This window comes from Oryx dammah, unplaced genomic scaffold, assembly GCF_014754425.2.
Source record: "Oryx dammah isolate SB20612 unplaced genomic scaffold, SCBI_Odam_1.1 HiC_scaffold_16, whole genome shotgun sequence".
NCBI classification, from domain to species: Eukaryota; Metazoa; Chordata; class Mammalia; order Artiodactyla; family Bovidae; genus Oryx; species Oryx dammah.
In genome coordinates this window covers 25661256-25687341 of record NW_024070200.1, presented here as the reverse complement: position 1 = coordinate 25687341, position 26086 = coordinate 25661256, and the positions used below count along the sequence as shown (strand labels likewise).

Here is a 26086-nt window from a genome sequence, read left to right as displayed (position 1 = left end):
TAGTTCAGATCAAGCAGCAAGTTGCAGACAAATGGAGATCATATGGAACAAGGAAAGAAAAGGGCTGAGGAGAGGCAACCCCATACATGCCATTCCTTTAAAATGCAAATAGAAAATGAGAAAGGAGTTCAGTTCAGTCACTCAGTCGTGTCCAACTCTTTGCAACCCCATGAACCGCAGCACGCCAGGCCTCCCTGTCCATCACCAACTCCCGGATTTTACCCAAGCTCATGTCCATTGAGTTGATGATGCCATCCAGCCATCTCATCCTCTGCTGTCCCCTTCTCCTCCTGCCCTCAATCTTTCCCAGCATCAGGGTCTTTTCCAGTGAGTCAGCTCTTCATATCAGGTGGCCAAAGTATTGGAGTTTCAGCTTCAACATCAGTCCTTCCAATGAACACCCAGGACTGATCTGCTTTAGGACAGACTGGTTGGATCTCCTTGAAATCTGCAAGAGTCTTCTCCAATACCACAGTTCAAAAGCATCAATTCTTCAGCACTCAGCTTTCTTTATCATCCAACTCTCACATCCATACATGACTACTAGAAAAACCATAGCCTTGACTAGACAAACCTTTGTTGACAAAGTAATGTCTCTGCCTTTTAATATCCTGTCTAGGTTGGTCATAACTTCCCTTCCAAGGAGAAATTGTCTTTTAATTTCATGGCTGCAGTCACCATCTGCAGTGATTTTGGAGCCCCCCAAAATAAAGTCTGCCACTGTTTCCACTGTTTACCCATCGATTTGCCATGAAGTGATGGGACCGGATGCCATGATCTTCGTTTTCTGAATGTTGAGCATTAAGCCAACTTTTTCACTCTTCTCTTTCTCTTTCATCAGGAGGCTTTTTAGTTCTTGTTTACTTTCTGCCATAAGGGTGGTGTCATCTGCATATCTGAGGTGATTGATATTTCTCCCGGCAATCTTGATTCCAGCTTGTGTTTCTTCCAGCCCAGTGTTTCTCATGATGTACTCTGCATAGAAGTTAAACAAGCAGGGTGACAGTACACAGCCTTGAAGTACTCCTTCTCCTATTTGGAACCAGTCTGTTGTTCCATGTCCCATTCTAACTGTTGCTTCCTGACCTGCATACAGGTTTCTCAAGAGGCAGGTCAGGTAGTCTGGTATTCCATCTCTTTCAGAATTTTCCACAGTTTATTGTGATCCACACAGTCAAAGGCCTTGGCATAGTCAATAAAGCAGAAATAGATATTTTTCTGGAACTCTCTTGCTTTTTCAATGATCTAGCAGATGTTGGCAATTTGATCTCTGGTTCCTCTGCCTTTTCTAAAACCAGCTTGAACATCTGGAAGTTCACGTTTCACATATTGCTGAAGTCTGGCTTGGAGAATTTTGAGCATGACTTTACTAGTGTGTGAGATAAGGCTCCAAAATCACTGGAGATGGTGACTGCAGCCATGAAATTAAAAGACGCCTACTCCTTGGAAGGAAAGTTATGACCAACCTAGATAGCATATTAAAAAGCAGAGATATTACTTTGCCAACAAAGGTCCATCTAGTCAAGACTATGGTTTTTCCAGTGGTCATGTATGGTTATGAGAGTTGGACTGTGAAGAAGGCTGAGTGCCAAAGAATTGATACTTTTGAACTGTAGTGCTGGAGAAGATTATTGCAAGTCCTTTGGACTGCAAGGAGATCCAACCAGTCTATCCTAAAGGAGACCAGTCCTGGTGTTCATTGGAAGGACTGATGCTGAGGCCTAAACTCCAATACTTTGGCCACCTCATGTGAAGAGTTGACTCATTGGAAAAGATCCTGATGCTGGGAGGGATTGGGGGCAGGAGGAGAAGGAGACAACAGGATAAGATGGCTGGATGGCATCATCGACTTGATGCACATGAGTCTGGGTAAACTCCGGGAGTTGGTGATGGACAGGGAGGCCTGGCATGCTGCGATTCATGGGGTCGCAAAGAGTCGGACACAACTGAGTGGGTGACTGAACTGAACTTAACTGAGATGAGTGCAATTGTGTGGTAGTTTGAGCATTCTTTGGCATTGCCTTTTTTAGGGATTGGAATGAAAACTGACCTTTTCCAGTCCTGTGGCCACTGCTGAGTTTTTCAAATTTGCTGACATATTGAGTGCAGCACTTTCACAGCATCATGTTTTAGGATTTGAAATAGCTCAACTGGAATTCCATCACCTCCCCTAGCTTTGTTTGTAGTGATGCTTCCTAAGGCCCACTTGACTTCACTTTCCAGGATGTCTGGCTCTAGGTGAGTGATCACACCATCGTGATTATCTTGGTTGTGAAGATCTTTTTTGTACAGTTCTTCTGTGTATTCTTGCCATCTCTGCTTAATATCTTCTGCTTCTGTTAGGTCCATATCATTTCTGTCCTTTATTGAGCCCATCTTTGCATGAAATGTTCCCTTGGTATCTCTAATTCTTTGCATTGATTGCTGAGGAAGGCTTTCTTATCTCTCCTTGCTATTCTTTGGAACTCTGCATTCAAATGGATATATCTTTCCTTTTCTCCTTTGCTTTTCACTTCTCTTCTTTTCACAGCTATTTGTAGAAAGGAGTAGACAAAGATAAGAGTAAAGAACCTGCCTGCCAATGCAGAAGACACAGGTTTGATCCTTGGGTCAAGAAGATGCCCTGGAGGAGGGCATGGCAACCCACCCAAGCATTCTTGCCTGGAGAATCCCATGGACAGAGGACCCTGGTGGGCTACAGTCCATGGGATCACAAAGATTCAGCCATGACTGAAGTGACTTAGCATGCAAGGAAGAAGTATCAAGGTGACTGAGGATATATATCCTTCAGGAGGACAAATATTGAAGAGATGTCATAGGTTTCATCAGTTAAAGCATTGCAGTAAAATTTTAGGTTCAGAAAACAAACCTAAAAAGTGATAGAAGGTAGAAGTCTTTTGATGTTTGTGGTAAAGTCCAGTTTGGAGATGAGAAGATAGTGTTACAGGAAAATTTTGTATTAATGTTGTTAAGAGTATGTTTATAAATCTGAGATTCATGGGGTCAAGCATTGGTCAATGATATGCTCTTTAGCAATCAACTTAAAAAAAAATCAATATCAAGTGGTCATGTCTGCATTAGGAAAGGATAGGCTTCCATTATTTTTAATGGCTATATGTCATTCTATACTATGGATGTATCATAATTTATTTAACCTTTTTTTTTCCATTGAGTATTTTGATTAAAAGTTTGCATTTCTAATTCAAATACCAAGTAAAGTGTGTTTTAATGAGGAAAGGCCTAAGCCAGGTTGATTTTAACTTAAATTTATTGAATTTTTGGTATGTATTAAGTTCTATGTATTAGGCTAACTACTCTTATATCATCAGTTAATACAATGTGTATCTGTGATTCAGGTACTCTGTGCATATCTTAAAATTGAGTAAACTAAGATTTCTTAGAAAACTCACATAACAATTACATGACTAAACTCTCATAGCTAGTTAAGTGAGAGTTGAATTTGAACCCAGGATGTTAGGACTAGATTATAAATACTTCCCAAGAAATGATGAGGACAATTTAAAAGGCAGGTTATAAAAGGCAAGACTTTATATTTGTAGTGAACAGAATTAGGGAACTGATGGAAATTGGAAGGTAAAATACAGATCAGTTCTGAGCACGAGAACTGGGGCTCAGGTAATACCTCGGAATTTCCTCCATCAGGTACCAAGCCTTGCTGTTCCCCATACTAGCCCCAGTGGTGTTTTGTGGAAAAACGTGCTAAGGACTTCTTAATTTTTGGTCCACCTATTCTACGTACTGCAGTATATGTGTTTGCCGTGTGCATCTTATTGTTGTTCAGTCACTAAGTCATTTCTAACTTTTGCAACCCCATGAACTGCAGAACACCAGGCTTCCCTGTCCTTCACTATCTCCCAGAGTTTGCCCAAACTCACGTCCATCGATCAGTGATGCCATCCAATCATCTTAGCCTCTGTCGTTCCCTTCTCTTCCTGCCCTCAATCTTTCCCAGCATCAGGGTGTTTTCCAATGAGTCAGCTCTTCGCATCAGGTGGCCACAGTATTGGAGTTTCAGCTTTGGCATCAGCCCTTCCAATGAATATTCACGGTTGACTTCCTTTAGGATTTACTGGTTTGATCTCCTTGCAGTTCAAATGACTCTCAAGATCTTCTCCAGCACCACAGTTTGAAAGCATCAATTCTTTGACAGTCATCTTTCTTTATGGTTCAACTCTCGCATCCATACATGACTACTGGAAAAACCATAGCTTTGACTAGACAGACTTTTGTTGGCAAAGTGATGTCTCTGCTTTTTAATATGCTGTCTAGGTTTGTCATAGCTTTTCTTCCAAGGAGCAAGCGTTTTTTGATTTCGTGGCTGTGGTCACCATCCACAGTAATTTTGGAGCCCAAGAAAATAAAACCTGCCACTGTTTCCATTTCCTTCCCATCTGTTTGCCATGAAGTGATGTGACTAGACACCATGATCTTAGTTTTTTTTAACTAAGCCAGCTTTTTCACTCTCCTCTTTCACCTTCATCAAGAGGCTATTTAGTTCCTACAAAGGTACATTTTATTAGCTGTATATTCTCTTAAGAAAATTTAGGAAGTTTTATAGATCCATTAAAATGTGACTTCTTTCCTACTGTGAGGGGCAAAATAAATGTAATGGTGATTCTATCAATACAAAAATCAACTGTTACAAAGTTCTTTTCCAATGTAATGATCTAACTCTGGTATACACAGGCATGGCCGTGGTCCAGGTTTCATACCATCCAGTTCTAGGGCCACCGTTTGTATCGTATATACTGTGACCCTTATTGTAGCCTCAGTGAACCTATAGCTGTTTTAGGTATGAATTTCAGCACAGGGGCATCTTCTGCTGGAGAGGCGAGACAGTTAAGGGATGTCAGCCTCTCTGCTGCACGACTGTGAGGTAGGGGCATTGGGCCTGAGGCGTTTTAGCTGACTTTATTCTTCTGTGAGGGGCATTGATCAGAGGAGGAGTTAGAGGCAAGGGGTCAAATTGAGAATTGTGCTATTTGTGACAGGTGAAGTCAAAGTCCCAGGCTTCCCTGGTGGCACTAGTGGTAAAGGACCCAGCTGCCAGTGCAGGAGATGCAAGAAACCTGGGTTCCATCCCTGGGTCAGGAAGATCCCCTGGAGGAGGAAATGGCAACCCTCTCCAGTATTCTTGCTGGAGAATTCCATGGACAGAGGAGCCTGGCAGGCTACAGTCCATGGGGCCACAGAGAGTTGGACACAACTGGGCAACTAAGCACACAGGAGAAAAATCCAGGAACTTTGAGCCATTATATGAGATCTTTTCCTGAATGTAGTACTTGTGACTCAGCACCAATTTGGTTCCTGCTTTAAAAGTTCTCTCTAGGCATTATTGTTCTCACTTCATGATTCCTTAATATGAATAAAATATAAGTGGTATTTACTTTTACTTACCCAGTTTAGAGACCAGATAGAATATTCATATTTTACTTTATCAAAGTTAACGGAACAGAAAATGGTAACAGCATCCTTGTAACTCGTAAAATTAACTAGGGGAATGACTTTCCCTTAGGTGCCAGATTTATGAATGGAGTTCTTTAATTATTTGCATGCCCTTAGCAGAAGGGTTTGAGGGTTGTTGTTGTTGTTTTTTTTTTTTTTCATTCTGTAAATAAAGCTTATATAATTGTTATGTGAAATTGTAGTATTGTTTTTGCATACTCCATAGTATTGCCTTGCCTCACAGGTGTCAAAACAAAGCAATCAAATCAAACTTTGTATGTGGAAGATTTTTTAGGGTTTATATTTGTATTTGTCGTGAATACATTATGGTGAACTACAGAAGGGTGCCTGTTAAGTTACTGACATTGAGTAATACATATCACTACTAATAACTGTTACTTATAAAGTAATTGAAGAATGGTTTTTATGCATAACTAGTTTTGGATATTATAGTAAATGGAACTTTCTGAGTTGGATGACTATGCTCATAAATATCCACAAGTTTGTATATAAATGATATAGAACTGCAGTTATTTTAAATGAAGTCTTGGGAAAATAAAAATATTTTATAAAAAATTCCCTAAAGGGAGATGGTGGTGGAAGTGTGGCACCAAGGTGTTAGTTTTGAGCTTGTCTATGTTGCATGAACCCTTCTATAGTAACTCATTAACCTTGCATTAGTTCTGGTTATTAAGAAATGTTTGAATTATAGGGCATTCAAACCCCAAACTAAAAGAGAATCTCTTGAGCAGACACTTTGAGGGAAACCAAGAGAAAATCACCAAGAACATTTCAATATTATAACACCTGAGGGTCTCTCCCTGGGAGTGAATCAGAAAAGGCTGGGCAAAGGAGTTACATGACCTCTTGTCTTCCTCAGCATCACTAAGGAAATAATTGTTCTTGAAAGAATTATTTTTCAGTAAAACAACTCTCTTATAGAAGACATAGATGGTGGTCATCACCTTAGCAGACCAGTATAACTAAAGTGTATATTTTCTTAAAATGGATGGAGAACAGGGATCTCAAATGTTGCTATTTTTGTATTTGATAGGCTAACTCATCAGAGATTTGCATGTGTAAAATGGATGACACTACAGACTTCAGTGAAATGTCAGATTTCAATCCTGTGGTTTTTCTTCTTTTAATACCTTCAACCATGGATTAGAGAGTAGAAGTAAAAGAAGAGCCTAGGTTTAAAAGAGAATGCTGTGAATCAGATTTAGAACAAAATAATGTTAGAATTTATGTTTAAATTTCTATGCTTCCATCTTTAATCATAGTTTGAAGATAGTTTAAGGATATACCCTGGAATCATGGTTGGTCTACATACTGTTTTGGTCCTGCAGAATTTTTTTTAAGATAAATGAGAAAGTATAGGTTCTTTGGAAGGAATGATGCTAAAGCTGAAACTCCAGTACTTTGGCCACCTCATGCGAAGAGTTGACTCATTGGAAAAGACTCTGATGCTGGGAGGGATTGGGGGCAGGAGAAGGGGACAACAGAGGATGAGATGGGTGGATGGCATCACTGACTCGATGGACATGAGTCTGAGTGAACTCCGGGAGTTGGTGATGGACAGGGAGGCCTGGAGTGCTGCGATTCATGGTGTCGCAAAGAGTCAGACACGACTGAACGACTGAACTGAGCTGAACTGATAGGTTATTTATCAGAAATATTTAAAAATTTGTGGTCAGTGTAATAAGGGAAACAAAATATCTTGTGACACTTTATATTTCTGTTAACATTTAAGTATTTCTAGTGACAGCACCGCTTCAGTGTCTTGAGACCCACTCAATTGTAGAAGACTAAGAAGATTCTTTAGAGAAATTAGCTTATAGGCAAAAGATCTACTTACAATCATGTTGGGGTGGGGCTGGAGAATGCAACATCTGTTATTAGCATCTTGTTTCATTGGATCCAGCAAGAGACAATAAAAGATTGACTAGTACAGTTCAAATATCTGGGCAGAGAAAAGTGAGTAATACCTAAAACAGCTCAAGAACTGACTAATACGAACATAAAAATTATTACTTAAGATGTTGCCTAGCCAAGTCAACATCACGTTTTACATTTAATAGCAATGTTTTCAAAAGACGTTTATGAGAGAGAATGATACATTAAGTATATTTTCTATTTTATTGATGGATTGGAATTTCACCCTTATTATTTTATTGGAACTTACAAGTATTAAAGAAATGATCATCTCTAGGAAAGGTTCATCTTCTTACTCCTTATGGCCCTTGATGGCAAGTGGTATCCTGCTTGACATCAGTACTAAAATAAAATAAAATTCAACTAATAGAGATGTTCTCTAGCTATAAAACAGGAAAGAGAAAAAGGGGAGTGACCCTGCAGTTTCCCTATGATCCAGAATGGTAAGAAAATATAAAACTAAATATAGAAAAAGAGAAAGTTAGTGAATATATTTGCATATGCAAATTAGCTTAATTGATACTGCTTGCCTCTACAGGGATTTTTCATTACAAACTGGAGTGCTACATTGTTCAGCTCATATTGAGTAATTTAGTAACTAATGAGACCAGTTTGCACTAATTTGCATATGATAAATGAGCTTAATTGCAGTAAATAACTTGGAGGCATAATTACTTAATTTTCCTGTGTTGCACGGCTTTTAAGTTCACGTATGAACAACTCAAGATAATTTTGCATATTTAAATTAGTTGCTTTAAAATTTTCTTGGACAAAAAAAAAAAGGAACACACCTTATCAATTGAGCTGTAAAACAATCGTATATAAGGTTTAGTGTATTTTTATTTAAAAAGAAAGGAGAGAGAGGCAGAGATTTGTTGTTCTCCTCTCCTATATCCTTACCTCAGATAAGATAGCAGCATTGACATTAGGAAAATGTTTTTCGTGTTGGAAGTTAATTCACAACTTCTGTTAGTGACCTGGGCGAAGACTGAAATGTATATATGAGTGAATCATAAGTTTTAAAGTAGGGTTTATTACACAGATGCGTTTTGTCCCTTATTTAATTTGGCAAGCTAATATCTGAGGAGTCAATTGGCTCTGCTGTCTTCCTGTCTTCTAAGTTGCTGAGCTTTGATGACACAGCATCACTCTGACCTTAGCATGTATTTTCTATCTCAATTAACATTTCATCTTTATCAAATTGGTTTCATTGGAGAATCTCAGTGGTTTGGCCAAAATTATCTCACTGATCTTCACATGAACTCAAGAATATATGTTTTATCAAATCTCCATTCTCAAAATTGAAAAACTGAACCACAGAGAGTGACTACTAAATCATGATTTTACAATACTCTATTGCCTTAGAATTTCACTTTGTAAGAAAAAGTATGTTATTATTCAGAATTAACTTCTTAAGTCATATAAAATCATGTTCATAATTGAGTATGAGAAAATATTTTGTGTTTGTGAAAGTTTCAAAGTGGTCATTTAAAAAATCATTGCTGCTTTAATTCATTGTATGAAAAGCAGAAGGAGGTGTTAGGGTTATTTATTTGCCACAGTCTGGAAAAGTAACTCCTGAAATTTTTCTTGAAAGGCTCAAATCCCATTAAATTTGGTATAAGTATCCTACATCCTTCAGAGATGGGCCAAAACAAATACTAATAATAGTATATCCAGGGTGCACTAATAATAGTGTAAAGTTTGAATCCTTCATGTCATAGGTGCTCAAGAAGTAACTGATAAGTAAATGAAGGAACAAATAAATTCTTCCTGAAGTCACATTGAACCCCAGAACTGGAGCCCCCTTTCAGCTCTCTGTTCCAGCCCTGTTATTTTTTTTTTTTTAAGTGGAGGCTAATTACTTTGCAATGTTGTGGTGGTTTTTGCCATACATCGACATGACTCAGCCATGGGTGTCCACATGTTCCCCCTCCCTCCCACCTCCCTCCCCATCCTATCCCTCTGGGTCATCCCAGTGCTCTGTCCCTGAGCACCCTGTCTCATGCATCGAACCTGGACTGGCGATCTATTTCACATATGATAATATACATGTTTCAATGCTATTCTCTTGAATCATCCCACCCTCGCCTTCTCCCACAGAGTCCAAAAGTCTGTTCTTTACATCTGTGTCTCTTTTGCTGTCTTACATAGAGGGTCATCGTTACCATCTTTCTAAATTCCATATATATGCATTAATATACTGTATTGGTGTTTTTCTTTCTGACTTAATTCGCTCTGTATAATAGGCTCCAGTTTCATCCACCTCATTAGAACTGACTCAAATGCATTCTTTTTATAGTCCAGCCCTGTTTTTAATCCATTTTCTGGGTATGTGGCAGAGTATGCCAGATTCTTTTTGTGCATTTTCTTTGGCATCCAACCACTTTGAGCTCACATCCTGATATGCTAACTTACTGACTGTGGGCCCCTTGCTAAGACAGCCTCTTGTTCTCTCTAAGCCTCAATTTCTTCATCTTTAAAAACAGAGAAAATAGTAGTAAAATGTCTCCTGATAGGCATGTTGTGAGGATTGAAGGAGATAGTGCAGTTAAACATGTTTAGTACAAAACCTGGCATGTAGAAGGTGTTTAATAAACATCTGCTAGTATTTCTGTCTATATGTTGTATCAGAAAAATGGCCAAGTTTTTAAAGAAAAATGTTCATGCTTATCAGGAGTATTACCACACAGGAATATGGGAGTGTTATCAATAAAAGTCCTCTTAGATTTAAAGCAAGATAAATACATTTCATTGAACACAATCTGAATTATCTGTTTACACAAATGGTATTTATATTTACTGGGCTTCCCAGGTGGCTCAGTGGAGTGGGTTGCCATTTCCCCCTCCAGGGTGTCTTCCTGACCCAGGGATTGAACCCGTTGGTCCTGCATCTCCTGCACTGGAAGGTAGATTCTTTACCACTGAGCCAACTGACTCCAACTAGTACTGATTATAAGTGGGGACTTTCTCATCACAAAATTGACTATCTCAAGTAACCAGGATCTAGGAGATGAGACAATAACTTTAAAAATACTAAACCGAAGCTTCAGTTTAGTAAATATTTACTGAGTACCTAGTTTGATCAGAGAACAGAGGAAATACCAAGATACAAAGGTGAGTCACGGTTTTGCCTCTCAGCATTCCCACTGTGATCAGAGGAGACCAGAAACGAAACAGACAAACATGATTCAGTGTAACGTACACTAGTGGCTTTGAATCCCTGCCCTTGGTTATGTGGACCTGGGCGATTTATTCAAACTCTCTAAATCTTAGTTTCCTCCCCCCTAAATGGAGATGGTAGCAGTCCTTCCCTCAGAGATGGCTGTGAGAATTATAGATACAGTGCCTGGCACATAGTGAGTGTTCTGCAAAAGTTGGCCGTGGGTGACAGGCTGCACCCTGGAAGTTACCCAGCTTGGGGCTAATCAGTGAGCACGTCCTGTGGCTACAAACTTAAAATCACACAGCTCATCCACCATGTTACACACACCACTTTTAAATTTGATTTTCCTGTGCATCTCTGGAGGGTAGGGTTGCTAGCTGAATGTCCTGTCTTCACACCTACATTCTCCTAGTGTGGTCACATAGAGTAAGGCTAGGGGAAGGGAGGAAAATAGGGCAACGGTATCACTGTGGTTGTGCAGTTTTTGTTTGGGGCCTGCTGATAGGAAGATTGTTTGCAAAGTGTGGGAACATGTCTTTATTCTTTATCCGGCACTAAGGATGGCCAAATTATTTGGAGATTAAAGCAGAACAGAAAGATAATTATACTTTCAATTTTTAAAAGTGGTTAGAGGTCTTAGAAAATCTTAGGGTTATGTGTCAAATAGGAATATGAATAATTACATGATGATAAAGATATTTGCAAACCTGGGCCAGATTCTTTTTCTTTCAGCTTTAGACTAGTCCTTGGTGGAAGTAAATGTTATATTCTTGTTACCAGCATCAGTTAGGAATGACATAGAATAGGGTGACACCAGCTGATTATCATTTATTGGGAACCCTCAGTCAGGATGGCGAGGTTTGCTTTCTCATCTGAATCTCCAGAACTTCATAAGTCTTTTGGGTTTAAAGGAGGTTTGGGGATGGGAGTTCTATGAGTAATGTGCTTTGTTTTCCAAACTGAGCTGATGGAAGATGTCCATGAATATGTGGGAACAGTTGTTCAGTTGGTAAGTTGTGTCCGACTCTGCGACACCATGAACTGCAGTACTGCCTTCTCCTTCACCATCTCCCAGTTTGCTCAAACTCATGTCCACTGAGTCAGTGAGACCATCCAACCTTATCATCCTCTGCCACCCCCCTGCTCCTGCCCTCAATCTTTCCCAGCACTGGGGTTTTTAACAGTACTATTCAACAAAATACACTTGGGAAATTCTGGCTTAGAAGAATCAAATCCAAATTAATTTAAGATATTTTAAAAATCTCTAAGAGCTAAATTGAACACATAATTGAACAATATTTACATGATAATATCAGATCTATAATCAGCTTCAGTAGCTTTCTTTTCCAGAGAATTTTATTATTTTAACCCATTTTATATTGGATTATATAGCTGACTTACAATACTGTTTTAGTTTCAGGTGTACACCCATTATTTTTCAGATTTTTTCCCATTTAGGTTTTTATAGGGTACTGAATAGAGTTCCCTGTGCTATACAATAGATCCTTGTTGGGTCTACTAACTTTTTTAAAACAAAGATTATTACAAAAGAATCCTCTGTATATAGTTGTCCTTTGTGTGTGTGCATGCACATATGCACACATATGTGGTCAAGTCTTTAAAATGCTTTTTTTTAACTTTACAATGTAAAAATAGAAAATAAAGAATATGTAGAAAGGTCAAAAATGTAGACAAGCAAAATCAAAAAAATAAAAGTCAAGTATTTCCCCATCCTCTGAGGCTCTGTTTTATTTGATTATCTGTAAATCACCCAAAATGGGATTGTGATCCTTGTCTCCTAAAAGCAGTTTTGAAAGGAATAGCTGATTTAAGAGAGAAACTATACGTCAATCATGGCTGATACATGCTCGCAAATGGTTTTCTTCTGAGACTGACATGGGTGATATTATAACTACTGAAGACCCCAGGAACCAAGAGCTGTAGGCAACGGTGATAAGACAGCACTGTCAGGGTCCTGCTAAGGGATCCCGGGATAACCACCAGGCTGCATCCTCCCTCACTGCAGGCATGGACCTATGAGCCAGCCCAGGAGCTGGTCACATGTCCCCTGATGACCAAGATTCCAGCTGTTTTTATTAACATCCAGTAGCACCTTATAGGACTTCCCTGGTGGCTCAGAGGGTAAAGCGTCTGCCTACAATGTGGGAGACCTGGGTTTAATCCCTGGGTCAGGAACATCTCCTGGAGAAGGCAATGGCACCCCACTCCAGTAAACTTGCCTGGAAAATCCCATGGATGGAGGAGCCTGGTAGGCTACAGTTCATGGGGTCGCAAAGAGTTGGACACGACTGAGCGACTTCACTCACTCACTCAGCACCTTATAAGGGCTTCCTAGGTGGCGCTACTGGTAAAGAACCCGCCTGCCAGTGCAGGAGACAAAAGAGACATGGGTTCAATCCCAAGGTCAGGAAGATTCCCTGGAGAAGGAAATGACTACCCACTCCAGTATTCTAGCCTGGAGAATTCCATGGACTGAGGAGCCTGGTGGGCTACAGTCCATGGGGTTGTAAAAGAGTCAGACAAGACTGAGCAACAAAACAACCTCAGCACCTTGTAAATATCACTTCCCAGACACTTGCCAACTCAGGATCTAATGATTTAGGACTGAATGGTAAGAAATTCATGTGGCAGTGTTATTTTGTGATAGCAGAATAGAACTCTGCCTGAGGAAAGAAAAAGTCATACCATTTGTTTTATCTCTGTTGGGAAAAATAAACATTAGGGTAAATTAGTTGAAAATATTATAAACATTTGTTATTTTGATTGAATAAAATGTGTAACTGATGGTTGAATTGCCCACAATGAAGAGCCTAGTCAAATGCCCATGAGACCAGATAACTACTACAGGAATTGTCAGGTCAGAGCAGCTGTTTCCCTCATTTCCAAAGATATAAAAAGTGCCGGTGACCTTTTAGGTCATCAGAAAAATACTCTCTGAAATAATCCACTCTCATAGTTCATTTTAAAGTGATGCAATGTTTTAGTAAATTTAGTCTGGTATAGAGATTAGACCAAGGGTAGAATTGACCTAAAGAAACAGAAAATTCTTTTTCTGTAAGTGGCAAGCCTGTGAGTTCTACATAAATACAAAGGCAAATGATAATATCAGTGACTATTTTAATTGCATCTTTAATCCATAAGGATAGTTCAATGACATTTTAAATTATACTTTTAGAATTGTAGTCACATAGGAGATAAAACTCAGTAACTATTTAATAATGCATACTGAGATCAACTGTATCCTCTCTTGAGATCACATTTAGGTGGACTGAATGTAAAAGTCCAATCAATCCAGAATTTAGACAGCATTTAATCTTCTGGAAGGCATTGTTGAGTCTTTCTAAAGTACCCAGGCTTGGTTCCTTGAGTTGGAGTTTTCTCTGCTGAATGATTATTTTCATTACATTCTCAGCTAAACGGTATTATTTTTTACATGGAATTGGATTGTTGTAGATCAAACTGTTCTCCATACTAGAAGATTACAGATCTATTTGGAGAATTTATGCTGCAAGTTGGTTATTAATTGATAGTTACTTAAACTTGGCTTTCCTTGAAGATGACAGTATAGTTAGGTTGTGTTTAGTGGGGGAAATTTTTAGGCTGAAATAAAGCAGTCCCTTTCAAGGACATATCTTCTACTGAAATTGGCAGGATACCTCAGTCACTACTGCTCTTTGCATCATCACTGCTAAGTATCTAAAGGATTCTATCTGAATAATGGAATTTCTGTATAGAGAAGACTCATTCTGCTAAGAACATGTGAAAGTAAGGAACTTCTGAATTCTCTAAAACTGAAAGATTAAAATTATGTATAAACAGAAAGTCATCTAATCTCAGTTTCCTGGATACAAATTTAAAAGAACTATGCAAAAGATCTAAATAAAAAAAGGGAAATAATAACATCATATTAGCACACATTTATTTTGACAGTCTATACCAAGCCCTCACTGAGCGAGCTGCTTACATGCATAATCTCAATTGATCCCCTCACTTATCTTTTGGATTAGATGCTGTTATTATTTCCATTTTAAGGATAGAACTGAAGTTCAGAGTGGGAGAGTGACTTGATGAGTAGCTAGTAGCTGTTAGTAGCTGGCACAGCTGGGATTGGAACCCAGAAGTGGAAATGAGAAAGAGATAGAGAAAGGAATTATAAGGGAAATATTAGGTATTAAATTGCTTTATAGTTGAAGTTTTTGAAGTGACATACTTTAAGCTATGGTTTGAATGGAAACTAGAGGACATACACTTTAGTTTAATAAAGAAATATTTGCCCTGAGCAGAAGACAACATTTTAAAGCTTGTCATTTCATTGCTGGGAAAGTATTTGAGGAAAATGACATGGCTTAGCTCTGGTTGCTGACCATTTTGTTGTCTCCTGCTGAGACTTGCCATTTCCATAGCCAGTGGGCTGTATTGAGTCCGACAGAAGCAATAGGTCATTAACAGAAATGGAGACTTGGGGCAGCCTACAGAGGCTGAAAGAGAGGGAAAATCATTTTGGACCACATCAACAAATCTGTGTCTAATAGCATCCATGCAACTATGTTTGGAGAAGTTAGCCTGATTTTCAGGGAAACTTAAGAAGCTTTAAAAAGCACAAAATGATTTTTCCCCCAAAGAGTGCCATGTTTAACATGAAAATATGAGTGAAAGAGGATATTCTAACTTCTTTCAACATGCTGCATTTCCCCTTTTCATCACACTCATTGAAAATAACTGTTTAAAACTCATTTACTTAACAGAAAATATGGATTTTATTTTTCTACTGATATCTGCATTAACCTTAGGATCTTTAACTTACAGCATTAATCTAAATAGACATTAGATTATTTCTATTGATGAATATCTTAATTATGTATGTTTTCTCAATCCTTGGCAATTCTTCTGGATTATTGAAATTAGGATGGGGGCAGGTTTTGCCACTGATATGATATTATTTTTGGTATTGGTGAGGTTATTCATCTTAGAAAATATGTATAACTAGCCTCTGAAATGGAGAAGGCAATGGCACCCCACTCCAGTACTCTTGCCTGGAAAATCCCATGGATGGAGGAGCCTGGTAGGCTACAGTCCATGGGGTCACTGAGTCAGACACGACTGAGCAGCTTCACTTTGACTTTTCACTTTCATGCACTGGGAAGGGAAATGGCAACCCACTCTAGTGTTCTTGCCTGGAGAATCCCAAGGATGGGGGAGCCTGGTGGGCTGCCGTCTCTGGGGTTGCACAGAGTCGGACACAACTGAAGGGATTAGCAGCAGCATCTTCTGAAATGTAGACCAGTTTAGCAGGGGCTGGGAGATTGCCAGGAGAAATATCAATAACCTCAGATATGCAGATGACACCACCCTTGTGTCAGAAAACAAAGAACTAAAGAGCCTCTTGATGAAAGTGAAAGAAGAGAGTGAAAAAGGTGGCTTAAAACTCAACATTCAGAAAACTAAGATCATGGCATCCAGTCCCATCAGTTCATGGCAAATAGATGGGGAAACAATGGAAACAGAGAGAGACTTTATTTTCTTGGTCTCCAAAATCACTGCAGATGGTGACTGCAGCCATGAAGTTAAAAGACAATTTCTCCTTGGAAGAAAAACTATGACCTACCTAGACAGCATACAAAAAAGCAGAGACATTACTTTGCCAACAAAGCTTCATCTAGTCAAAGCTGTAGTTCTTCTAGTAGTCATGTATGGATGTGAGTTGGACTATAAAGAAAGCTGAGCACCAAAGAATTAATGCTTTTGAACTGTGGTGTTGGAGAAGACTCTTGAGAGTCCCTTGGACTGCAAAGAGATCCAACCAGTCCATCCTAAAGGAAATCAGTCCTGAATATTCATGGAAGGATTGATGTTGAAACTGAAACTCCAATATTTTGGCCACCTGATGTGAAGAACTGACTCATTTGAAAAGACCCTGATGCTGGGAAAGATTGAAGGTAGAAGGAGAAGGGGATGACAGAGGATGAGATGGTTGGATGGCATCACCAACTCGATGAACGTGAGTTTGAATAAGCTCTGAGTGTTGGTGATAGACAGGGAGGCCGGGCATGCTGTAGTCCATGGGGTCACAGGGAGTTGGACATGACCGAGCAACTGAACTTAGCAGGGGCAGGAAAAATATAGACCCTAAATACTGACACTGAACAAGTATTCAATGACAGCTTGCTATAATAAAGCATACCAAATACAGATTGAGGGAATATTTAGATGTTGTTCCTTTCCTCAGAGAATTTCCAATGAATTTCTGTATCCTCATCTGGAATGATGGGACTTCCCAGGAGGCATGAGTGGTAAGGAACCCACCTGCCAATGCAGGAGGTTTAAGAGACACAGGTTCAATTCCTAGATTGGGAAGACCCCCTGGAGGAGGGCATGGTAATCCACTCTGGTATTCTTGCCTGGAGAATCCCTGGACTGAGGAGCTTGGTGAGCTACAGTCCATGGGGTTGCAAAGAGTCGTAGACGACTGAAGGGACTAAGGACACACACACACTGGAATGATAGGTGCAGGTCTAGAGGCAGGATCCTAAATTCCAATGATTGCATTTACAACTGAGTAAAGCTTAGGAAATGCAATACTATTTTCAGGACCATCTATCATTTATATACTTAAAAATCCCCCCATTTAGATACATATGAACATAGCCATGTGTGATTTTAGGGGGAAAAATTCCAAAATAATTGCACCTATGTTTTGTGTCTCATGCTAGATCATAAGCAACTCAAAAATGAGGATAATGTCTTGTTCATCTTTGTGTCTTATGCTGTGTTATGTGCTGAATAGGTACTCGATACGTTTGTAGAAGGACTGAAATTTGTATAAAGAATGCATGTAACTTCTAACAGATTGATCATTAATTGACTCCTATGTTTGGAGCAATGTTATTAAGAAGTCAATGAGAGTAATACTCAATGACTCCAAGATGTATTCTTATCACTTGTGGACATTTACACGCTGGGCTTCTAGTGGGGTTAATGCATTATGTTACACCAAGTCCCCGAGCACCAATATGAGAATGTCCTTCTCAGCCACGAGGTCATTAAAGAAAACACAGTCCCTCATAATGTCATTTTCCCCTTAATTTTCTGATTATTTACATTCCGTTTGGCCCTAATTATGAATACCTTTAATTGCTTTATCACAGTGATGATTAACTGTGCCCAAGTCAACCCCTTTGAAAGAGAGGACAAGTCCTTCTAAAGACTTGTGCATGACTACACTTAGGAAGAATATTAAACAAAGAAGTAGAGGTGTTTCAACTTCATGAAGGCTGGTCAGCTTTTCTACATTCCTAAAATACTCGGGTGATTTCTTTTCCTGGGTTTTTCAGAACTAGGAAAATTTAATCTTCTATTTTTCCCACAAATATGTTATAGTCTTCTGCTTTATTTAAATGAATCATTCTTCCAGAAGACAATATTAGAAATAAAATACATGCCAGCTGTTTTCTAGTGTGTTAAAGAAAAAAACTAAAAAGCAAAATAAACTTTGAGATCTGCATACTATCACTGAAGGAGTAAATGGCTGTGTTTGTCTTTGTTGTTTTACACTTACATGTATAAAATAGCAATGATTGAGATTTTTAATATTTTATAAATTAGGTTTGAAACACCAAATGCAGGTTATTTCTTGCTGAAATGCTTGGTAGCAATCAAGTTCAGTTTAAGCAATGTGCAATAGTTGATAAAAGTGGCTCACTTTCATTTTTAAATGAAAGCACCAACCTTAGGATACTCAAAAAATTAAAACCTGGAGATCATGTATTTTAATTCTGCATTTTGATTCAATTTTTATAAAATGGACAGACTTTGAGACTTTATTTTCAGATCAAATTATTTAAAGCACACAGTATTATTTTAAAGTTTCTGTGTCTTTTAAAACAATCTCATGGCACAAAAGTATGTAAGTGTTAGTCGCTCAGTTGTGTCTGACTCTTTGCAACCCCATGGACTGTAGCCCACCAGGATCCTCTGTCCATGGGATTTTCCAGGCAAGAATACTGGACTGGATTGCCATTTCCTTTTCCAGGGGATCTTCCTGACCCAGGGATCAAACTCAGGTTTCCTGCATTGCAGGCAGAGTCATGGCATGGTATTTATTTAAATCTTACATTTTATGTTCTTCACAAAAATACCAGGTGTGCGTTTTATGTTGACATCTATCGCCTAGCAATATGATGGAATTCATATTTATCAAACAAAGCTCATTTCTCCTGGTTCTTTCTCAGTGAGGCATAGGCCACGCCCTGGAGATGCGGATGGAAATTCTGTTCATTACTTGCTAAGGAGTAGGTTTGGCCTGAGAAGAAAGAAGGGTCTTTGCTTTGGGAAAGCTGGCACAGATGACCAGGAGGACATGTCATTGTCAATTTATTACCAAGCTATTCTTTCTCCCTGGAGGAAGGCTTTAACATTTTTAACCTATGATAATTCACACTTGGGAAGCATCTCTTTTTCTCATTTTGTTACTCCCACCTGGAAGGAAACGTTTGTCTGGGGGTTCATTTGCAAAGGATCAAGTGAAGAGAGGTGATGTGGAGATGAAGACCTTCCTTTGCCTTTTTCAGGGTAGGTGCCTGTGACACACAGCTGTTCCCGAGCTGTGGGGGAAGCTGCCACAGAATCAGAAACACTCACACAAATATATCTGCTGTTGTGCATTTTCTTTTCACGCTAATTGCGTCTGTTGGAAACTTGGTGCATGCAAGTATAAGCTTACCTATCCCTGGTGGCTCAGACGGTAAAGCGTCTGCCCACAGTGTGGGAGACCCAGGTTCGATCCCCGGGTTGGGAAGATCCCCTGGAGAAGAAAATGGCAACCCGTTCCAGTATTCTTGCCTAGAAAATCCCACGGATGGAGGAGCCTGGTGGGCTACAGTCCATGCGGTCACAAAGAGTCGGACATGACTGAGCAACTTCATGGAGGTTTCCCTAGTTAGTTACTTCAGTTAGATCTCATTCTTTCACTTTCACTTCATACCTGTTTTAGACACTGTGCCCTGTGTTTTTAATCACTGGAGGTTAAAATTAAGCATTGAAGAAATAGCGCTGATATTTTTTCCCATTTCCCTTGGTAGACGTTGGTACAAAAGCTGAGAAAACAGGGAAATTTCCTGGTGTGCTGTGGTGTAAGGTGATTATCTGGCTTATTGTTTTCAAACACACTGAAGTCTAGGAAGTACCAGTGAGCACAACAGGGTGGGAACAGACTGACCCCCAGCAGAGAAACAATCAGGTTGAACAGAACCTTCAGCTGTGGGGCCAGGAAAGAAAGGCTGACATCCAGATGCCGATGCTTTGGCAGTCTTATCTGGAGTTGCACATATGGGTCCTGCATCTGCTCGGGTTATGCCAGCAGTCGGCAGCCAAGTTGACACAGCTACCATGGCAAGAGCAGGCAGAGGCAGAGCTATATGTCCGGGTCTCTCTACTGAGACAGCTGTCAGAAGCCATGATGTCGGCCTTATGATAGCTAATTTTCAGAGGATCAGTGTGGCTCTTTGAGTGATTTTAAGAGCCCTCACTAGGTCATTTCTGAATGGCCGTGTTTGGAGGAAGGTGGGGAGGGCGGTGAAACAGGTGCACATAGGTAAGTGTGTATGCACGATGAGCACATACATAATTGTGCTTTGGCGAGGGGTAGGAGGGCTAACATAATAGTGCTCAAGGAAAAGTAAACCAAAGATTTTGGACAATGATTTAAATCAGTGCATGGTGAATACACTCTTGATGTATATATTCTATCTTAGGAAGTTGGTTAGTCTAATAGTGACCATAACCAATTTGTTTCCTCTTTAAGATGAAAAAAGAGAGAGGCTTAGTCCATAAAATTTGAGTATCTGCCTTTCAATAAGCACATTTCTTATTTCATCATAATCGCCCCAATAGGATGCTGAGTGGCTGAACATCAAAAATTCATCTTATCATCTCTTTCATTCCCCCGGAACCCTTCTTAAAAAGAGAAGGGTTTATCAGAAGGTTTATCTCTTCTTATTATCTCAAGGCAGTATCTTGAACAGGAATAACCAATGGGCAAGTGTTTGCACTTGGGGCCAATTTATATATCTACTTGCAATTCCAAACATTTTTTTATGTAACTTTCTATCTTTACTGAAATCATCAATTCCTGGTGGGTAACTGGTTAGGTGTAAGAGAACCAGGTTTGTTCTTTATTTTTCTCTGTATTGGAAACTTATTTATCAACAGTTTTGGTGACATTTGTTAAATTGCATTGTTTATTTTATTATAATTACTTTCCAGTTGAGTTGTGAAAACATTTACTAAGCTTGCCTGTAGAAGTTCACAGGCTTTGGAAAACATTGCGTAACAGTAACTGACATTAATGGAATCACTTGGACATTGGCACGTGCTGTTCATAACGATGTATTCTAACTTCTCTTTTGCAACTAGATGATCTAGTGAGGGAAGTATGCACTCTTAGCATTAATGGCATTCGAGATCATTCTTAAATGCATGTTGTCAGTCTTGGTCTTGGCTGTGGTCACATCTGTAGTATTCCTGTTGATCTAACGTGTGCTGCCAGGGTTGATTTAGTCTGGCCCCTTGATCTTAACTTATAAGCGTTTATGTTGAGGAGAAACCAACAAGGGACCTGGACTTCAAATGGCTTGCCTCTCAAGTTAGGAAATGGGTAATGGCCTCATAATTTTTAACTTGCTGTAACTCAGAGTTTCACACATATTTATATACTTTTCCTGCCCAGAATTGAGTCTATGAATAATGGTAATCATCAGGTGAATAATGGTAACTTTTAGCTATCTCACGAGCTAATGCCCTAGAATATCCTGTCCCTGCAGAGAACACCTATCCTAGCGTCCACAAATGTAGCCTGCTATTGGGGTTGAGTGTTTCGGTTAGTACTTAGCCCAGGTAAAGCAAAATACATTCTCTCCTCCAACTTTACCCCTAGTGCTGGCAAAATTCAGAGGTCTGGAGTTGACCCAGGGAGAACCTCTGCACTCCTGTCCAGTCACAGTATTAGACTGTCCATTTTTCTGGCCTAAACGATTGGTAATGGTGGGGCGATTCCCCCAGGCTGTCACACATACCAACTATATCAAGAGGCCAGCCAACTAAGTCCAACTCAGGCATCCAGATGCAGAAGTGTAGTTGTCTGGGGGCTCCCTGCACTCATCCCTAAGTCCACAGAGAGGAAAGGACAAGAGGGGAAGAGCTAAGGGAAGAGATGATGCCAGGTGGTCCCCCAAACTTCCCAGAGTAAAGGATTGGTGTAGTGGTAGGTTCCACATCACAAGTGCCTCTCAATGAAATAACAGTTTGTTTGTCACTTATCTGCATGCTAATACATCATGTGGACATTTATGTAATTATTTATTGAGTGCTAGACCCTGCAATTAGAGACCACAGATACCAGGAAGTAATTATGGTCCTTGTTCTCATGAACTTTGCCAGTCAGGCTAAGGAAGTAAATATAGAAATAAAGTCATGGAAAACTCAGAGTAAAGGAAACCTTGAAGGATAAGATTGAGTTCTCCACTGAGAATCAGAGAAGATGCCACAGACAGTGGGATCCTTGAGCAGGGCTTGACGGGTGAGTGTGGTTCTACCAAGTAGAAAAGGATAGAAAGACACCCCAAGTGGAAAAAATGGCATGACCAGAAGTTCAGGGCTTTGCAAAGATGTTAAGAAGTAGTTCTGGGGGGGATACGGCCTGAGGACTATAGAAGAGTTAGTGTTGGCATCTACTCTTGTTTTTTTTCTTTATTTTTATTTTATTTTAATTGGAATGTAGTTGATTTATAGTGTTGTATTAGTTTCAGGTGTGCAGCAAAATGAATCAGTTATACATATACATGGGCTTCACAGGTGGTGCCTGCCAATGTGGGAGACTAAGAGACGAGGGTTTGATCCCTGGGTCGGGAAGGTTCCCTGGAATAAGCAATGGCAACCTGCTCCAGTATTCTTGCCTGGAAAAGTCCATGGACAGAGGAGCCTGGGGGACTACAGTCTGTGGGGCCCACAAAAAAGTCAGACACGACTGAGCAACTGAACCAATACACACATATACATACACATGCACCATTCATATACATATACACACTCTTTTTTAGATCCTTTTTCCATATAGGCCATTACAGAGTATTGAGTAGACTTTCCTGTCCTATACAGTAAGTCCTTATTCGTTATGTATTTTATATATAGTAGTGTGTATATCTCAATCCCAAGCTTCTATTTCCCCCCTCCCTCTGGTAAGCAGGGGTAGTTTGTTTTCTATATCTCTAATTTTATTTCTGTTTTGTCGATAAGTTCATTTGTATCCTTTTTTTCTGTTTTAGATTCCACATATAAGCAACGTCCTATGATATATGTCTTTCTCTGACTTACTTCACTTAGTATGATAATCTCTGGGTCCATCCATATTGCTGCAAATGGCATTATTTTGTTCTTTTCATGACTGAGTAATATTCCATTGTATATATGTACCACTTCTTCTTTTTCCATTCCTCTGTTGATGGACACTTAAGTTGTTTCCATGTCTTGGCTGTTGTAAACAGGGCTGCAGTGAACATTGGCGTGCATGTATTTTTTTTTTTCCCAAAAAAACACTTATTGAATGCTTGTTTGTGCTACTTGAGAGCTGGGTCCTGGCGATATTCAGCAAGATATCTCCCTCCTTCAAGGAGCATATGCATAAGGGAGAGGGGCATTCAGGTAGTGACTTCAGCACGGCAGGTAAAAGAGGGTCAGGAGGGAAGTCTAGATCGAAGATCAGGTTGAAATCAAATGCCAGTACTTAGGGGTTGACTTTACCCTGAAGGCCAGTGAAGAGCCATGAAAAAAATTAAACCTGAAGTCTTAGTTGGGATCTTCCTGGGAGTAAATAGGAGAGGAAAAAGAGCATGCAGGCAGGGGGAACAACCAACAGCAGTCAGGACAGTCTCAGGCAAAGGTGATAAACCTGAACTGGGAGGTGATGGTGAGATTACAGTAGAGACAGAATTGGGACATGTTTCAGAAAAAAAAAATCATCTTATTGCACTTTACAGACTGGGAAACTAAAGTTTAGAAAAGTTAAATAACCCTTTCTAACATAGAAATAGCAAATGGTAGAGCTCAAGTTTGAACCCAGGGAACCTGTTAGGAAGACTGTGCTCTGTGTAGTACTTACGAGATCTCACTTTAAAAAAAAAAAAAAAAAACTTTTAAAACTTAATTAATTTTAATTGGAGGATAATTACTTTACAATATTGTGATGGTTTTTGTCATACATCAACATGAATTGGCCACAGGCATACATGTGTCCCCCCCCATCCTGAACCCCCCTCCTGAGATCTCACATTTTAAGACAGATTTTGAGAATTAAATAATATAATCCATGACAATCCCTTTGTGCAATGCCTGGCAAATAGTAAGGGCTTCAAATCTGGTGCCTTTATTACTGTTTTTATCTTCATCATTCTTGGATCTCACCTTTATGGTGTATATCACCCCTGCTTATGCAGTAGACCCTTAAGCTTCACAGAGCTAATGAAAGGAACAGTCTTGCAAAAGACACTGTAGAGTATTCTGTCCTTAAAAAGACAGGTGTCTTGGTCAAGATATAGAACATACTCTTAGCAAGACTGTATAAGGAGGTAAAGAATGATAACACTTTAAAACAAAATGAGGGATCATTGTTAACTCATTTGGAATATAAAAATATTAGTCATCTGGAGCAAATGTCATGAAACATTCTACCATAGGTACTTTATTTTAGAAATTATACGTATACTTTTAGTAATGACCAAGTCACTTCTCTCAAGAAACCTTTGAAACCAGCTTGACCCCAGGGCAGGTAGAACCTGCCACAAGAATGCAATAGGGCCTTCCTTGTCACCCTCAAAATCTGTGCATTATTAGAAAAGGAAATTCATATTAAATTTTAAGTTCACCCTCAAAAGTGAAAGAACTGAACACCTCAAGTCTGTTCTTCCTTCATCTTGTCGTTTACGGAATGGCACCACTGCAGCCCTTGAATCGAGTAGAGCTGCAGTGATGTTAGCAGGGGCTGCCGCAATCTTAATTTTAAGGAATAAATTTTAGTGTGACATTAAGAGGAAGCAAAGAGGTTAACTTTATCATTTTTCTTCATCTTAGGAAAAAAACAAGCTTTATATTTGTTTTGCATTTCATTTTAGAGCTAAGACATGATTCGCTGACTCCTGTTTATAAAATATAACAATTTTTCTCCTTTTTGTAACCCAAACACATAATTTTTAAGTGAGGCATGTTGTTTCCTCTCTTTATGTGTGTTCATACTAAGTGCTGGTATAATTCCATTATGTTTTGACTTGAACATTAAATATTACCTTGAATATACACTTCCCAGCAGTCGTGTTCTGATAGTGACATATTGTACTGTTTGAAGGGTGTCATATGGTCATCTGTCAGCCGAATGTTGTTGCATGGAAAGAATTTTATTCTTCAGATGTCATCTAGACTGCCTCATGTTTAAAAAGAGAAATAAAGCTGGATTTTCAGAGTCTGGATAGAGTAAATTAGAGATGGGTAAAATTGACCCAAGATAGGTAGAAAGGGATTCATCCATTCAGAATACAGTTGCTCAGTAATAAAGACAAACAATTATTATACTTTGAGTATTTTTAATTAGGTGTGGTTGTATTTTATGGCAGAAAAACACAAGCTTCCTTTCGGACTTTTGGTACCCAGTTCTCCTTGTCTTTTGCCATGCGGACAAAGATGCAAAGAAGATTCCTAGCAATAATACAGTAGAAAGAATGCCGCCCCCCTGCAGATAGCAATTAGAGAAAAAAATGTAGGAGACTGTGGCTTACTATATCAGAAGTTAGAGTGATAGAGAAAAGAAGAATGCGTTCTTGCTTCAGAATAATTTAGCAGTCAATATTTCTATCAGCAATATTTCTTTCAACAGGAATTAAGATGCTGGCCCTTATCCAAAGACACCTCATCCCCCTATTACATTATAGATCTGGTCCAGCTGTGGCTGCATCTGTAGAGAGATGAGGGCAGGTCTAATAGCCAATTTGTAGGGTGTTCTGCACCAAGTATGTAGACGACGGATGCCCCCCTCTAAATGCATTTTCCTTCGCTTTAATCTTTGCCTGGAATATACCTGGAATTTTGTGCTGTTATGTTCTTGTCTTTCAAACGTGGAGAAAAGTATGCATCTGTGTTTGTATGTTCCATTGCATTTTTAGGATCTAGAATCTATACTTACACTTGGAATAGAAGGGTGACACCCTTTTGTTTGTTTTTCTTATTTTGTCATTGCATATCGTTCCTGAACTCTCTTGAAATGAAAATAATTGCATGCCCCCCATCTTTTGCATTTAATTTACAAAATGTAGCTCTTTGTCTTAAAGTGATCTAAAAAGTCACACCATATTTCCTGCACTTTCTTTCACGAATGTGTACATTGGAACATTTACAGGTTTTGTTCTTCAGAAGTCCCTGCCATTTACATTATGTATTCATTTGAACTACTTAATGTCCATG

At 39.3% G+C, this 26086-nt stretch overlaps 1 protein-coding gene across 2 annotated transcripts in view; it reads left to right on the top strand.

Annotated features, from left to right (window-relative positions):
- The window catches only part of NPAS3 (neuronal PAS domain protein 3), a 954232-nt gene that overhangs the window by 469152 nt on the left and 458994 nt on the right, over positions 1-26086 (top strand). The window lies entirely within an intron of this gene.